This window comes from Anas platyrhynchos, chromosome 4, assembly GCF_047663525.1.
Source record: "Anas platyrhynchos isolate ZD024472 breed Pekin duck chromosome 4, IASCAAS_PekinDuck_T2T, whole genome shotgun sequence".
In the NCBI taxonomy this organism is placed as follows: Eukaryota; Metazoa; Chordata; class Aves; order Anseriformes; family Anatidae; genus Anas; species Anas platyrhynchos.
The window spans coordinates 63,229,140-63,245,869 of NC_092590.1; positions in this window are offsets into that span (position 1 = coordinate 63,229,140).

Genomic DNA, 16,730 nt, shown 5'->3' on the forward strand with positions numbered 1-16,730 from the left:
TGAGATCTTAGTATCTTCTTTGTACAAACATAAAAATAAAATACTACAGGATGTATCCATAATATTTTCAAAAATCATTTATGTAAATATTTATACACATAAAATACTGGATAAATATCAGGTGACCTTTATTGCTTTGCAATATCTTCACTGTAATCAATATTTTCATAAGTCACAGAACACCAAGAAAAGGCACTGATTTTAAGAGTGAGGCTGCAATCTTTGGAGCCAGATACATGAACTTTTCTTTGTTTCTCACACTTGCAGTGATTGCATGCCAGTCTGATAATGTACATTCTGAACACTTTGAAGTGAAATCCCAGCAAAATATTTCATGTTATTTCAAATTGAGAAAGACAATACAGCTTTCTTTAATCAGCATGGCCATTTTCCAATGTTAATAGAATTCTTATTACTGTAACACCTAACCCTGAGCTGCACAGCCCCTTAAGTTCCAAATTGTTTCATGAAAAATCTGACATAGTGAGTTTTATAGGCCTAACACAATTCTAAACACAAAAGAAATACCAATGCACCATGCACCGTGATTATTTTTGGAAATACTTAACACAACCACGGCTGTTTAGCTGTTGTCCTGCTTGTAAAGAGCTTCTTTATTTCCCAAATCTAATCCAACAATCATGGAAAATATTAATAGACAGTAATATTAGTAAATGTATTATATTAGCATATAATGTATATGTGTTATATAATACATTTATGTCATATTTGCTTCTCGGTATAGTAAATCCACCAACACCAGCAAAATTAAACAAATATTAAGATATCATCATGTTACAGACATTAACGTTTTCAAACAAGAAAATCTGGAAGAAAAGATTTTCTTTAAGAGACTATCAGCCATTGAATGTTAATAGCTATACTCATAAATTCAATACGCAATAATTGTGTTTTTGAGATGCTACTGCATATTTAGATATAGTAAATAAGTAAATGTATTAGAATAACTACAGGTAGAAGTGGATTTTGCCAAAACTAGAATTGGTTTATTTTCCATAGTGAATTATTCCTTTAACTCTACATGAAAGAAGCAGAAATGTTACACTTCCAGCCTATAATAAATATTTAGTATTCTAAAGAAAAATGTCTTATGGCATTTTGGCAAAACTACAAGCACATTCTAGAGAATTGAATCAAAGCTCTTATTAAATGATTCTCTAAAAATGTGAACAAGCAAACACTATATTTGGAAAAATCATTTACAGAAGTTCATACAGCAGAGATTTCAGCAGTAATAAATGCTTTTTGTAAATTGAAATATTGACAGCAGCAATCTTTACAGCAATCCACCAGATCTTATTCTCAATTCATTAGGTAAAAATCTAATTTACTACAGTCATTTTATGAATGACTTCCACACATCAAAGCCCAACACCTTGGAAAAATATTTGTTACCATACTGACTGAGATCCTCTGGCATTACTGGTCATTGCATAGCTCAGAATTATGTATAGAGCTCCTACTTGTTTGTGCTCCAGCTCTCCTGCTTTCATTTTTGAAGATCTAAAAACTACAGAAAATATGAAAGATCAAGTGACTGCCCTCAAGACCTTTTACACATATCATAAATAGCCGTTGACCTTTTCTTCTCAGTCACCTCACTGTGGAAAGTGGCATAAAGATATTTTTAAAAACCTCAGCTTCCTGGAGAATCAACTTCAAAATACTATAAGAGAAAATGTAAAGTCAATTTCTAATAGTGAGACAAGACTCATGGTAGCCAGAAAACATGCAGGAGTCTGAAGAGAAAGATGTCAAGGGATTAGAAATGGATAAAATAATGCTCACACTCTACCCATTTCAATTTGTTCTCCCACAAAGAAAGTGTCAACTCCAAGCCTATGTACATAATCTCCAAATAATATTGGAAGAGAGTATGTTTACATGGTTCTTTGTCTGGGCAAAATACTATCTTGTATACTGTTTTCAGCGATATCTGAGATATCATACTGAAATTAATGCCAAAAGAAGACATCTCTAAGCCTGGTATTACAGTAAAGAACATATCTGTATTATCAGTGTTCCAATTAGAACGTATCAATTTTTCCACTGCCTGTGAAATTCTATGTAAAAAGCTCAGCTTTCTAGACAGATTAGAAACCTCTGTGTTGATATTTTAAATATACTACCAGCATTAGTCCCACTCCAACATCTCTGCTACTGATTATTCTCAACAGCAGAATGCTTACTGATGAGACAAGTGAAGGATAAATACTATATGAAGGAGGTTCTCCCAGATTCCCAAGGAAGCACCATAAGAAAGAATATCAGCAGGATGCATTGGAATATGATAAACTCTTGACAATCTGGAGGAAAGTTCACTCTGGAAGGGCCACAGAGGGAAAAAAAAATAAAATAAAATAAAATACTGAATATAACAGTGAATTATTCTAATTGTAAAAAAGCTCTTCAGTGAAACGTTTTTGGAAAGCTGAAGGAAAGCACAAAATTTAAAAACAACTATGTCTTTTGCTAACCAGTTCAGACGTTCAGGTAAATCCTCCCTGAAATACATCCTCTTTAACAGTATGTGTTTTAACTCATAAAGATACAGGATAAATTTGATATGCTGGTAAGAAATGCATTGCAGCTTTCTACCAGGAGATACCAAAATATTAACTCCTCTGTTCTTTCAAGTTTAGCCCTGTATCTTCCTCCAAATAGGGGAAAACTGTCTTCTACATAAAGAAGAACTGTAAGGTCAGCTTTAAAAATAGAGTTTTAAAGCCTAGAAAAAGAAATCGAGGTCATGCTTCAGCAAGGGTGAGAGTTTGGATCAAAGGACTTGCATAGAACTGCATTACTGTTAGGTCAATAACAACACAGATCTTCTCTGTGCCATGTTTATGCATTTTTATTGATTTGTAAGCATAGAAAATATTTCTGTCTATCCAAAAACTTCTTACTTCTTTCTCCTGACTGAAATAAATGACTCTAGATTCCATCACTGCAATGGACAGATGTGACAATACAGTGATTGATACAAATGCTTCCAACTCTTATTAACAATTAGTCTTATAATTAGAAATATTAATGTTGCTGCATCAGTTGTCTGTTTTAAGCATCACCATCATCTTCCTCTTCAGGTATATCTTCCTCTTCAGGAATGAAACAGCACAAGTAGATTCAGCAGATTGGAAATAAAATGGGAGGGACCTGAAATGTGTCAAAAGTTGCTTATCATTAGAAATGTTTTTGGTTTCTTTATCACCTGAATTTAAGCTCAAAATCCATTTCCCTCTGAAGCCCTCCAAGATATTTAGGTCAGAAGACTGAAAATGCCCTCTCATTTTTAATAGTGGGTGGAGAAAGAACTAGAGAGAAGCAGAACATACCCTATTCCCATCTTAAAAACTAAACTTCTGATTTTTTAAAAACGTGTTACAAATGCTGCAGTTTCAAAAGCTATATTGACTTTACCACAGTGGGCTCCTGACATGTTATTTCAGGTTTCTGCATTCTCTGTGCAGTTGAATGTCACATGGCTATGACAAAAGCACCAGAAATCCCACTTCATTTTTTGAACCAATAAAAAATTGGTATTCCCTTAACTGAGTAGAAGGTATTCTGCTGTAAAATGTCAGACTCTGAAGATATATTTCTGAAGAGGAAGGCAAGAATTCTAAATTAATTTGACATATGCAGATAAGATGGAATAGAAATTGAATAAATGCCCCACACAAGAAAGTTTCAACGATTTGGATATACAGAACAGATACTTTGCTCAGGGTAGCTACAAAAATAGACACTCAGGAGGTGGAGAACTTTCTATTCAGGCTGACAGTAATAGCCCTGATAGGGCTGGCCTGAGGTGCATTGACACCCTCAGAGAAAATGGGACTTGCACCTCCCTTTTCTCTTTGCCCTCTGCTTCCCATATGCACAGCAAATTACCCAGTCCATTGTCCTCCAAATCCATCCTTGCTTCCAATGCATCATGAGGAGAAAAGCATGTACATGTACACACATGAATTGGCTTGCTCATGTTAATGATAACCTTTCCTACAGGAAAGGAAAGGCCTGCAGGACAAGGATAGAGATTACAGAACAGAAATAATTCTCCAAAACATTTAAATCACATAAATTGGGAGAATACTAACAAATCTTCTTTGAAACAGTAATAAAATAATGTGCTTGATTTTACATCATTGGGTTAAAATGGCACCCTAAAGTGAAGAACTTTCATTTGGCATCTGGTTAAGTATAATTGCCTGGAAACATATTCCTTAAAAAAAATTAAATCTATCTTTTGATATGATTACAATGGTTATAATAAAACTGTGCCCTTAGGTCATATATCCTAATCAACAGTTACTCCATCATACCTCAGATCTCAATTTTGTGCCTCCAAATATTTGGAGAATATGCAGAAACAACACAATGTACTTCCAGCAGCAGTAAAACAAAACATAAATTCAGACACGCTAGTATTGAAGTCAAGGGCTATCTGTACAATGATACATACCATGAGTGTATTAGTAATATAGAGCTGACTTAACATACATGAATTTTCAAAATGCTTTTTACAAATTTCACCACTGAAAGCTCTTAAAGATAGTAAATTTCTTGGAATAACAGAAAAAAAATATTCCCAAAGATTCTTGATATGTTAAGGGATAGGAAACAATTAATAATAATATATTTTTTCTTCAGTGAAGAGAATTTTCCAATGAAGCTCTATGAGGATGTGGATATCTCTGCTATTCACAAATTACATGCATGATCTGGGGATGTTGATGAATACTGATTACAAATTTTACTGACATTGCTAAATTATTTAGCATTGTGAAAACAAAAGCTAGTTGCAAGAAGCTACAGAAGGTTATCATGAGTGTCTAGACAAGAAAATATCAAATATCAACAGCCATAATACAAAACAACTATTAGTATGACTCTAAATTAGCTATGTCCACTCAAAACAGTTTTATGAACGTCTAAATAAGCTTCAGTTCATATTCATATAATGTCATAAAAACAGCAGAATGGTAGATATTGTAAGAAAAGAAATACAGAATAAAGTATATCGTATATTGAATGTAGTTCTATGTTCCCAGATCTGAAAATTCACTCTGAAGAACTAGAGAATTTACAGAAATGTATACACTGGATGATAAAATGTTGTTGTTTAATTGGGAGGGATGAAAAAGACCAGGTAGGTAGAAAAGAAATAACCATGAAATTAATATGATGAAATCCTATAAAATCTTGACTAAACATAAATGAACTTAGGAAACTTGGTTATCAAGTGGCACACTTAAAGCAAACAAAAGGAAACACTTTTCACAAAGCACATAATTAAACTGTAGAACTCATAACTGCAGGATGTTGGAGATGTCAAAAGCTTAGGTGGGCTTAACAAGCAATTAGAAAATCTTACGGAATAAAAAAATTCATCAAAGGCTATTATGATACACACACCAAATATATATATATATATATATATATATATTGTTTCACACTCACAACTTCCCTGAGATATGGTTTGACAGAAGCTAGAAGCAATACCAGGAAAAGTTTTGCTATATACTTGCCCCATTCCACTATTCTGTCCCAAAACCTCAGTCACTGACCACTGCCAGAATACCAATCTACTTGAAAAGTATTAAGAAAAAAAGTATTAAGTATTAAGAAAAGGATTTTCTACTTGAAAGTATTGTTAGTGAAGATTATAGTTAATTTGCATGTTTCAAAATATGCAACTTTTTAATATCAATTTCAAAACAATTTACTAGTATTTGTTTAGCAGCAAACACTGTGAAAGAATATGACTCCTCAGGCTTGCTCAAATGTTAGACCAAAGCTATCTTATATCAGAGTGCCATTACATCATTACATAACATTGGCCCATCTTCAGTTGATATGTCAGGAATATTTCACATTACACAACCATACCATTTGCACATAGAGAAGATGTAACTCACTGTTAATAGTCCCACAATACATGTTAAAATTCACCCTTTCATATCCAATCACATGATTAATAAAAGTACTGTTACCCAGATGCTTTGAGGCTGTTTCTTCTCAGAAGGATATTACAATGTCTTGATGAAGTAGCACACCAGAGCTCCTGAATGAATACAAGCCCAACAAAGAAGCTGCTATCCCAAACACCACTTAAGCACTGACTAGAAATAGAACTCTGATTGTTTATCTGGTTTGTTCTTGAGCAAATTATTTCAGGAAATCCCATCTATACTCCTGCACAAAGTGACTCTGCAGACTTTGCTTATCTAGCAATACAAAGAGCACACTGCAGCTCTCTGTGCTCTGTTATCTGTGCTGATCTGAAAACCATCTCTGGTAAATTTTAAGTTGCTAAGACTTTCAAAAATGCCAGGCTTAATTTATTTATAGACTCAACTCCATTTTCTTGATTTAATTGATTATATCTATTCTAGAAATAAAATGTTATTTGTGTTAGTTCATGATTTCCTGGAATTCAGGCACTGGGGGAAAAAGAGACGTATAGGTGGTCTCTTAATTTAAGAGATTCTCTGCTGCTAAATGTAGGGAATAAGAACAAATAGTGCAGAGTCTATGCCTTCTAAAACAGCTGTATCTTAAGCAATAAAATTGTATTGGAGGCTGGCAATGAGTGATGTCACTCAGAGGTCCATTTGGGGACTGGTGCTGTTTAATGTCATTACCAGTGGGACTGAGTGCACCATCATCAAGTTTGCATGTGACACCAACATGAGTGGAGCAGTCAATGCAGCAGAAGGAAGGGATGCCACCCAAAGGGACCTGAACAAGTTTGAGAAGCAGCCACATGAACTTAATGAGGTTCAACAAGTCTAAGTGCAAGGTGCTGCACCTGGGTCAGCACAATCCCAGCCATGAGCACAAACTGGGAGAACTCTTTGAGAGCAGCCTGCAGAGAAGGACTTGGGAGTTCTGGTTGACAAAAAGCTCAACATGAGCCATCAGTGCATGCTTGCAGCCCAGAAGGCCAACTGCATCCTGGGCTACATCAACAGAGGAGTGCCTAGCAGGGTGAGGAAGGGGATTGTCCTCCTCTGCTCTGCCCTTGTGAGGACCCACTTGGAGTGCTGCAGCCACATCTGAGCCCCCCATCACAAGAAGGACATGAACCTGTTAGGGAGTACAGAGAATAGTCACAAAAACAATCGGAGGGCTGGAGCATCTCTCCTATAAAGAAAGACTGAGAGAGTTGGGGATGTTCAGCCTGGAGAAGAGAAGGCTCCTGAGAGACCTCATTGCAGCCTCTCAGTACTTAAGGGGGACTTAAAAGAAAGACAGGGAATGACTTTGTTACGTGGGCATATAGTGATAAGACAAAGAGGAATGGTTTCAAGTTACAAGAGCTGAGATTTAGATTAGCTGTTAGAAGGAAATTCCTCAGTCAGAGGGAGGTGAGGCACTGGCACAGGTTGCCCAGAGAAGCTGTGGATGCTCCATCCCTGGAGGTGTTCAAGGCCAGGCTGGACGTGGCTTTGAGCAACCTGGTTTAATGGAAGGTGTCCCTGCCCATGGCAGGGGAACTGGAGTCAGATGATCTTTAAGGTCTCTTCCAACCCATCTATGATTTTATGATTATGTGTGTTTATAAATGACACAGGAGTAAAGACCAATATCATCTTTGTTATTAGTTTCTAATTATATTGGCAAAGACAAAAGAAAATTAAGAAAATTATGCTTTCCATATTTAAAACAAACTCTATAACCCTTGACCAGAACAGCTACAACCTATGCTGACTGATATTACCCTTTGGGAAGGTTCCAAAGGAGAGAGATATCAGTTTACAAAAAGTGTGTATGCTAGAAATTGATTCAGAGCAGCTTCTACTACGGCAATAAACTCCAGAAAGAAAGTCTAGGTTATACCATACAATAGACAAATTTCTTCTACTTAAGAGACACTAACTTTGCTCTCCTGATACTGTAAATCCACTTAGGAATGAAATTTCTCTACACCTGAGTGGCAATAAATGAATTTTCTGATCAACAAGAAAGGTCTGCTGGCAGCCAGGCCTATCTAGTCGCAAATTTTTCTCCAGTCACTGTTTCTTATGACTTTCCCTAAACTCTAAAGACAGATGCAGATACAGCAAATGGTCTGGTCAAGATATATTAAATGCCATTAGCAGGATAAAGGCAAAATCTCATTTCATCTAGCCTTATGTTATCATAATGAAGCAGGAACAGAACTTTAGCAAATAGTAGCTGGCATGCCTCCAATGAATTCATGCTAAATTGTTCTATGTATCCTAAGGTTTTTTCAGTCTAGAAATACTAAACTCAAAAAAAAAAAAAAAATGTATATTAGAATGTCATTTCAACTTTATCGTGCTTAAGTTGTAATACATGTAAATACTATGTCTTACAACAGGTCAGATATTAAGAACACTTCAATCTTGATGAGAAGTTATCTTTCTAGAGAGCACTCCCTACTTTTTGTTAAGGGGTCATCTGAGCTATATTCAATATAGGATTTTCTTCAGTCTGCAAAATAAAGTCAGAATTTCCTTGGAACAGGAGAACATTCATTCTAGATACAGACCATACCAGTGGCAGCTACCAAATTCCCCTTAGAACACCAGACATGGGGGAACATCAACTGCTAGTTGGTGTCTATTTCTCACTTAGCATTCCAATCACTCCCATTACATGGGAATAAATATAACTGTTTTACAGGCCACATGTACATCAGTCTTTCAAGAAGTGCTTTTGGGTACTTGGATAACTGGTTTTCCAACATATATGTCTACAGACAACAATTTCTGGGAAGTTTTACTGAACACTGAGTATCCTTGCAGAAATGGTTTCATGTTGTAAGGCAACAAACTTTGTTTTACCTACCTTGAATTTTCTTCTGCAATACTTTCAGAGATATAATATCCTTATAAGGTATTAGAAAGCAGAGAAAACAAAAACAAAACAAAACAAAACAAAACAACAACAACAAAAAAACTCCATAACTTAAAATACTGAGGACATCTTGCTACCCGTTCTATGTCCTGTATATTGTTATGACATTCCAGAGAAAGCCTAAATCTAAAGTGAGTAGAAAGTATACTGCCTGTAAATGCCTCTAATTCTGCTTATTTTGCAGTCGCAAATAATTTTGTTTTTTTTTTTTTAATTTTTTTTTAGCTGTTTTGCTTACCTCTTATTCTTCTTTCCTATGCAGAGCAGTTTTTAGGCTGAAACCTATATTGGGTATATGCACAAGTTTAACTACACAACAGTGGGTTAAGTTCAAGATATCCAGCAAGGTTAAGATAGCTAGGCTAGCAAGGAGATGAAAAGTTCACAACCAGTGCACAAAAACACAAGCATACAAACAGCAAAGTTCATTGGCAATATTCATAGATAAATATTCATCTAACAAAGAGTAATGACAAATGAAGGCATTAACAACCCCAAGAGTTTCTTCCTGTCTCTTCCCAAGGGGCTGCCTGTTCTGCAGCTTCTTGGCAGAACAGGTCATATGAGAACTCCATATGGAATAGCGGTAGTATTAATCAGCTGATGGAAGCAATCTGAAAAGAATCTGAAACTGACTTTGCCTGAAATGGATAAGGCACAGCTCTTTGTCCAGCACAGCTGTTTGAATGGCAACTTCCAGCTAGCAGATTACAGGTTTAGGGAGCTGAGCATAGTAACATCCTCATTCAGCACAGCTAGATCTAGAAGAGATCTGATCATGATCCTTTTATAATAGCCAGCCCAAATTATCAAGTAGCAATTTTTTTTTTTTTTAACCACAAAGTCAGGAAAAAAAAATCTAAAGCAAGAGGAAGACATTTGGATATATGTTTTTTTGCACCCTGTCAGATTTGAAAAGAAAGCTTGAGGTTTCTTTCTTTTCTCTCTTCTTTCTAAGAAAGAAAATTCAGTCCTTGCCTGTAGGATATTCCGTGACTGGAAGGAATAGTGAAAAAATGTGATGAAAGTAGAGCTCTTTCTATGCAAAACTCAGAATTATAATAAGTTTGATAAAAATATATATATTTATTAAAGCTTCAAAAATTTCTCCTGCCTAAGGAGAATGCCATATGAAGGCACATTAAAAATTTTTCTAGCAAAATTAGATAATATTTTCCCTATTGCCATTACAATGTATGGAAAATATTGGAAAGTAGTAGATTTGTTTTCACAAATTCTTTGTAAATCACACAGACTTAATCTTTGGTTTTTATCCCAGATCTCCTTCATTATCCAGCCTCTGCAATAAATGCCAAAACATTCTAAGGAATTTGCTTAACATCATTTGGCCAGTGCCTGTTATCACATTATAAAACTAAAGTAAAACAGGAAAAAGCATCTTTTTTTACAGCAATATGAGTTGTACTATTCCTAAACTTATTTTACACTTAACCTTCAAGCTATCATGCTGTAGGATATAAACCAATCATCACTGACAGAGATTAACAAGAAATTTCCTCTACGGGCAGAATATTTCATAAGTGCTCACTGCAGGGTTTCTTGCACTTTCCTCTTAAAGCATCTGGTAAAGGCCATTGTCAGATGAAATAATAGCATAAGAAAGCTGTTAGTCTGTTCTGGAATGGCTCCACTTCTATGCTAAAGTTTTTGTCCTTGATCTTCATGTATCTTCTGCCTGCAGTTTGAAAGAAGCAATGCAGATGTCTTCATACCTATTGTCAGTTAACTAGTCAAATCTTTTTCTTATCCTTGCTTACTTCAGTAGAAGTGCAGCAACTGATGTCACAAAGAAACATAATTCATCTTAGCTATCATGTTCATACTCTAGTTATTCTTCTAGGCAAGCTTTTGGAAATAAAACTATGAAGTTTTAAATCATGAATTTTAATGGAGTAAGAGTCATCTTCGAAACATTCCTGAGATTTTTAGTGTTACCAGAAAGAAGACACTACATAATTATTTCTTCCACTGAGAGAGCAGAAGCAAACCTAACTTTGGTAGGTTAACAACAAGAATGACATGTATGGGCTCATAAACTTCTGATTTCCACATATCAAATTAAATAAAGTGCAACTTAATCTTCAGTTTATACCTGAATCAAGAATTAATGTCCTTTTGAAACAGTTGTACATACCATTTATTAGCTTAAGAATTAACTAGTTCTTTGGTTAACATCTCAAATTAGCTCATTTTTCTGACTAGCAGTATTTTGGATTAGAGATGTTGAATGCACATGTTAAAAAACAGAAACTAATTTAAAATATCAACACATAAAATGATTATAAGGATGTTTGTGCACCTCTAACAGTCATTCTTTTGTTTTCTGGTTCTGATCTGATTGGAAATCATGAGAATTACTGTGATGAAAACCACAATTCAAAGTTAGCCTGTAATGTACCTAAACATGTACAGAGGTATATGTGACCTCTGTGAGGTCACATATGTGAGTGTCACTGAATCTAGTTACCTGTTTCTGTAGTTGAAAGAAGTAGGCAACAAAAGACCACATTTTAAAACCTATTATGCAGAACTATTTCCTTGAAGGTTGAAGATGAGTTCCTAGTTTACTGAAGATTCTGAACGTACATCAGTTAGAGAAATTCCCACACTAAAATATTCCAGCCATACAGCCATAATTTTCAAACTATGAAAATTATGATGATGAATTCATCAGTCACAACCTAACGAGTTTGTTGTTCTGATTCCAAAATATTGATTTCTTTTAAGAGATCTGTCTGGGAAAACAAATTTATTTTGCATTCTTTGTACTATCAAAAAAATATATATCTTACTGTGATAAACACTGGCACTGATAGAGGAACTAACAATGTCACTGGCAAGTAACTGAAACTGATGATGATATTACAATGTGAGTACAACAAAAGGTTACTCAGAAGTGGCTGCAAGAGAACTCAGCTGTTGTTTTGTGTTCCTTGGCACAGATTTGCCAGCTAAGCTTTAATGATAATGATAATGACAGGAAGATTTAATACGACAAAATGATAACACTTGTTTAGTGGGGTTTTCAGTCCATTACCATTGTCTGAGGTCATAATCTGAGCTAAGATTTTAGTACAGTTCAGGTACTTTCCATGTACATATGTATACAGTTTTCCAGTAACTGGTCAACATGATGATGGTGGTATTAATTAATGCACAGGTTGTTACTGGGTCTTTTTTACTAGTTTCCTCAATGCATCAAGTTTTGCACATATGTAGCATAAAATTAAATGACCTGAAAAAGACAAAGGCAAAATATGTATATCACTTTCCTAACATCCAACCCACTTTATTAAAAATATTAACCCAATTGAGTTATTCTATAGTACATCAAAGGACATTATACACTCTGAATAGCTTGCACTGTGGCATTTGTCTTTATAAAAGTGTTGGTGTGTCATTTATGCTAATCAATCTGGCAAGTATTTGTCTTTCACTACAATTCATTAAAATGCATTGAGATTATGCAATAATCATGCATTCCTGATACATTAACATGTTAAATCAAGATATTAGCCAAGGAATTTTCTTGGATTATGAGACTTTTTTTGCATGATATAGATGATACTAGAGACAAGTGAGGCACTGCTCAGATAACTTAATATTCATCTTTATATTTGTACAATTAGGACTGTATGGTGTCTACTATTTAAAACACCCGGACACCAACATAGTCATTTTATAAGTTAAAGAATTTGTGTAAATTCTTAAAGTTAACTGTTTCAGAACCCTCCACACAATGAATTTTCAGTCGTTTTATCAATATTGACTGTTGTATAACCGAGTGTTTCCTCCTTGCAAGAGGAAATATACCCCCTGAATTCAAAAGGAAAATATTTTTTTCCACCTATAATCAACACATCAGTACTTGTTATTTATTAAGTCAAATAAAAGGCAAGTAGAATCATGTTTGTTCTTAATACGTGCATGCATTTTTTCAGAAGAACTCAGCTTTAGCCTACATTCATTGGATGTCAATGGTAAAATTGTCATTGATGTCAGTAACACTTTTAAACTGTAACAGCAAAAATAAATTTTAAAAAGCTCATGATTCAAGCTACAAAAAAAAAAAAAAAAAAAAAAAAAAAAAAAAAAGTCTGTCTTTAAAGTAACTATTTTTTTTAAATGATAAATATGTGGAGCTTTCTGTTTTGTGCTTTAGATCACTTAGAAATCTTTTTTCCAAGTGTTTTCCTCCATAATCTTCAGGGCTGAAAAAAATATTTTAAGTGAAAACTGAGATTTCTGCATATTTCTACAAACCAATAAAATGAATTATAATGAAAAGAATGAAAACACACAATATTATTTCCCATCCCAAAATCTTTGGACTTCCCAACCTTGTTTCCCCTTACAGAAGTCAGCTGACACCAAGCTTTCTTACAAATTCCATCTAGACTAAATATGTTCTAATAAAGAAGATGTTGTGAAAAGTGTCAAGGAAAAATATCTTGGATTCTTTTCGGTACAGAATAAAAAAACCAATAGCATGTGAGAATGGAAAAGCATTAATACTCATCAAATTGTCTGCTGGACAGCATTCATGGGAAATCTTTTGATTAATATTTTGTGTAAATTTCAAAGAAATTATATGTTTTCTCCATATTTCTCCATAAACTAAAACATGGGCTAATGCCAATTACTTTAAAGAAATACATTTATGTTTCCAAACAACATTTCCAAAAGGTTAGTACATGTGTCAGAAAACAAATAAATAAATAAATGATAGTATTAGCAGTAATGGAGGGTAGAATGGCTCAGAAATACACAATGCAGTTGAAGAACAGTTGCAGCCTTTTCATAAAATCCTGTGTTTTGTAAAATTAAAAGGAAATTTGGATCAGAAGAGTCATATGATAACTGTGGAAATCAACAAAGTTCAGGGTAAGTTTTTTTACTATCTTCAGAACCGTTAAAAACTTTTCAGGTTTGAATGGGAATTCTGCCATCTCGTGGACGTCGTTTTATCTACAATACTGTTCTGCAGCAAATTAATGTGGAATATAAATACATATCACTTTTGCAGACACTTAAAAATAAATTTATGCTTTAGCAACTGTACGATAACTTGATAAATTTGAAATATAACCTAGTCATACAAATGCCCTTCAGTTAAATTTTGCACAGCAGTTTACCTGTAGTTTAAAAGGAACTTTATCCTTCTTTCCTATTAATTCTACACATTTAAAGAATTTATGTAAGTATTCTGCATTTAATGTTTACTACTTGAAAGTATTTCACTGCACTTTTCTGTGTCCTCAGAAATATTCCTGAGTTTATGTATATTTGGCAATTACATATAATTTGCTAGCATGCAAGATGCAGAATATCAAATCCTATTTCTCCACAAGTATTTTGAGAAACAATAAGAGATGATGATGATAGCCTACACGTTAAAATTACTGCAAGAACTGGGAATTATCAATCACTCTTGTGGTATAGCACAATAGATTTCACTAGTGCGCCTAGAAAATTTATTATATATATGGTCTGTATGATCAGAAACACCTGGTGACTCTTGTGTTCACCACAATAGTCTTGTGAAAGTTTTTAAAAAATCACCACTTAAAGTTCTGAGTCAAAAAGATACAAGTCAGTCATCACCCTTAAAAGTAAGTCTTTTGAACTTGCTCACCCACACGGAGTTCACACGTTAAGCTCAGCCCAGAGAAAACTGAAGTCCTTTGGAACAGCAGTTTTCCATTCCATCTACTTCCCCAAACTCTCCTCCCCCAAACACACTCACTGCAATGGTAGCTGCTTCCCTGACACCCCAAGAATTTCCCGCTCTGGCAGATTTCATCTTCTGTCTTTTTTGACCACCTTTTTTTCAAGAGTTCACTTCCACCCTTTTCACAGCCCTTGTCTTTCTTCTCGCTCTTTATGTTTTCTTCTTTACATTTTTTCTCTTTGCATTTCCCCCAGATTCCTAAATTGGACTGAATGAGCAACCACAAGTGTGAGGCAGAATAAGGCATGAATTAGTGGGTGACTGAGTCAAGCAGGAAAGAGACAGGATGGTGAATGAAAGAAAACCATGTATGTGGGCGATTGTTAGCATGAGGAGAAAATTAAAGCAAGTAAGTGGGTGGATGAGGAATGAACAATCATAGCTAAGCTGAAGGAGAGAACCAAACTACAATTAAGAAGCGCTGTGAGGAAAAAGGACAAAGAAACAAACCTACTCAGGAAGGTTTTAATGGAAAACTTGGAAAGAAAATTCAAAGTAACTGGAATAAAAGCCTTTAAAACATGAAAAGCCACAGAGCCCAAATAAAAATAACAGCAAAGGGCTTGAGCTAGGAAATACTACCATAATACAAACTATATAAATAAAAGATAAAAAGGAAGCCAGAAGATAGATGGTATGTTCATTCCTTTCTCTAACATAATTTAGTTTATATACTAAAAGGAGGAACAGAAAAGGAATGGGAATTTGGTTCAGGAAGGTGATGAAAGAAATCCTTTCAGTCCTCATCTCATAATTCAACTTCTTATACCCCTCCACATTAGCTTCACTATCTATCTCCCAGTGAACCCTACACCAGAGACCAAGTCGATTCTTGTTATTTTTGTATCCCAGCTACTCATTTGAAAAACGGTCACTTCATGTACAGCACTGCTATTTTAACCCTTCAAACCCCACTTCAGTCAGCCAATCCCGTGGTGTTCCTATCTCCTCATATATCAAGCAAAATAATCAATTTTCTGTTAGGTAGATGATGTCTTGAATCTTTATATTCTCATTGTTTTCCCATCACCTTGAATAAAATTGTTAAAGGGAGAATTTGTCCTATGCTTTAAGCTGACAAGAAACAAAACTGAAAAGAAAGCCTAGATAGACTTAATTTAATTTCTTATATATTTATCTGTGAACAGGAGCTGCAAACATTAAAAAAGCAACACTTTTTTTTTTTTTTTTCTCACTAAATAGATATAATCTACTAGATTTGGGTCTGCATGCCCATACTCATACACACACAGAGAAAATCTGCTTTGCTGCCATATGTTAAGATTGCTTAACTCTGATAATAGCATCATGATAACATAGTGGCATAGGTTTCAAAACAGCCTGCACAATCCTGCCCACGACCCCTGGGTAATTATTCAATATCTGTGTAGCTATAGCATCATCACTCATTCTAGCTGCAAATAAGCAAATCTAGTTCTTCTGCACATGCTGTAATTACTGCATGCCGAGGACAAGGACAACATCCAGACTTATTTATAAACAAAATCTTATTTAAGAAAGGCAAAGAATTTAGCCAAAATATTATTTCGACTAGATATTAAGACAAATACTGAAAAACAAGCTTTAATTACAGAATGCTATAGTTTTCTACAGATCGTAATGGATTTCTCACCAATTCAATGTGTGGATATACACGCCATTCAATGTAAAAGCCTATGCTGGCATTGAATGAAGTGGCTGAAATTTCTACGTGTAACCTTAAAATAAAAAATAAACTGGGAAAAGCAAAATTCCACTTGAATGAGTTAGTGAAAACTGTTTGATAAAGAAACAAAGTCATAAAGTATTTACTTTGTGGGAAATCAATTTACTAGTATTTATACAGAAGTATTATTAAAAACTCCAAATAACCTAACTTCAGAGTTAGCTGTAAGACATACACAGAGCAATTCAGAGATTAAGTATTCTTACTATGTCAGATAATTAAAGACTAGCATTAGCGTTTGTACCAAAAACAAGCTAAATTATGAATGCATGCTCAACTGGGATAAAATGCTGCTTTCTAATTGTGTCTTATTTGGTCATGTTGTTGAAAAACTAACTCTGA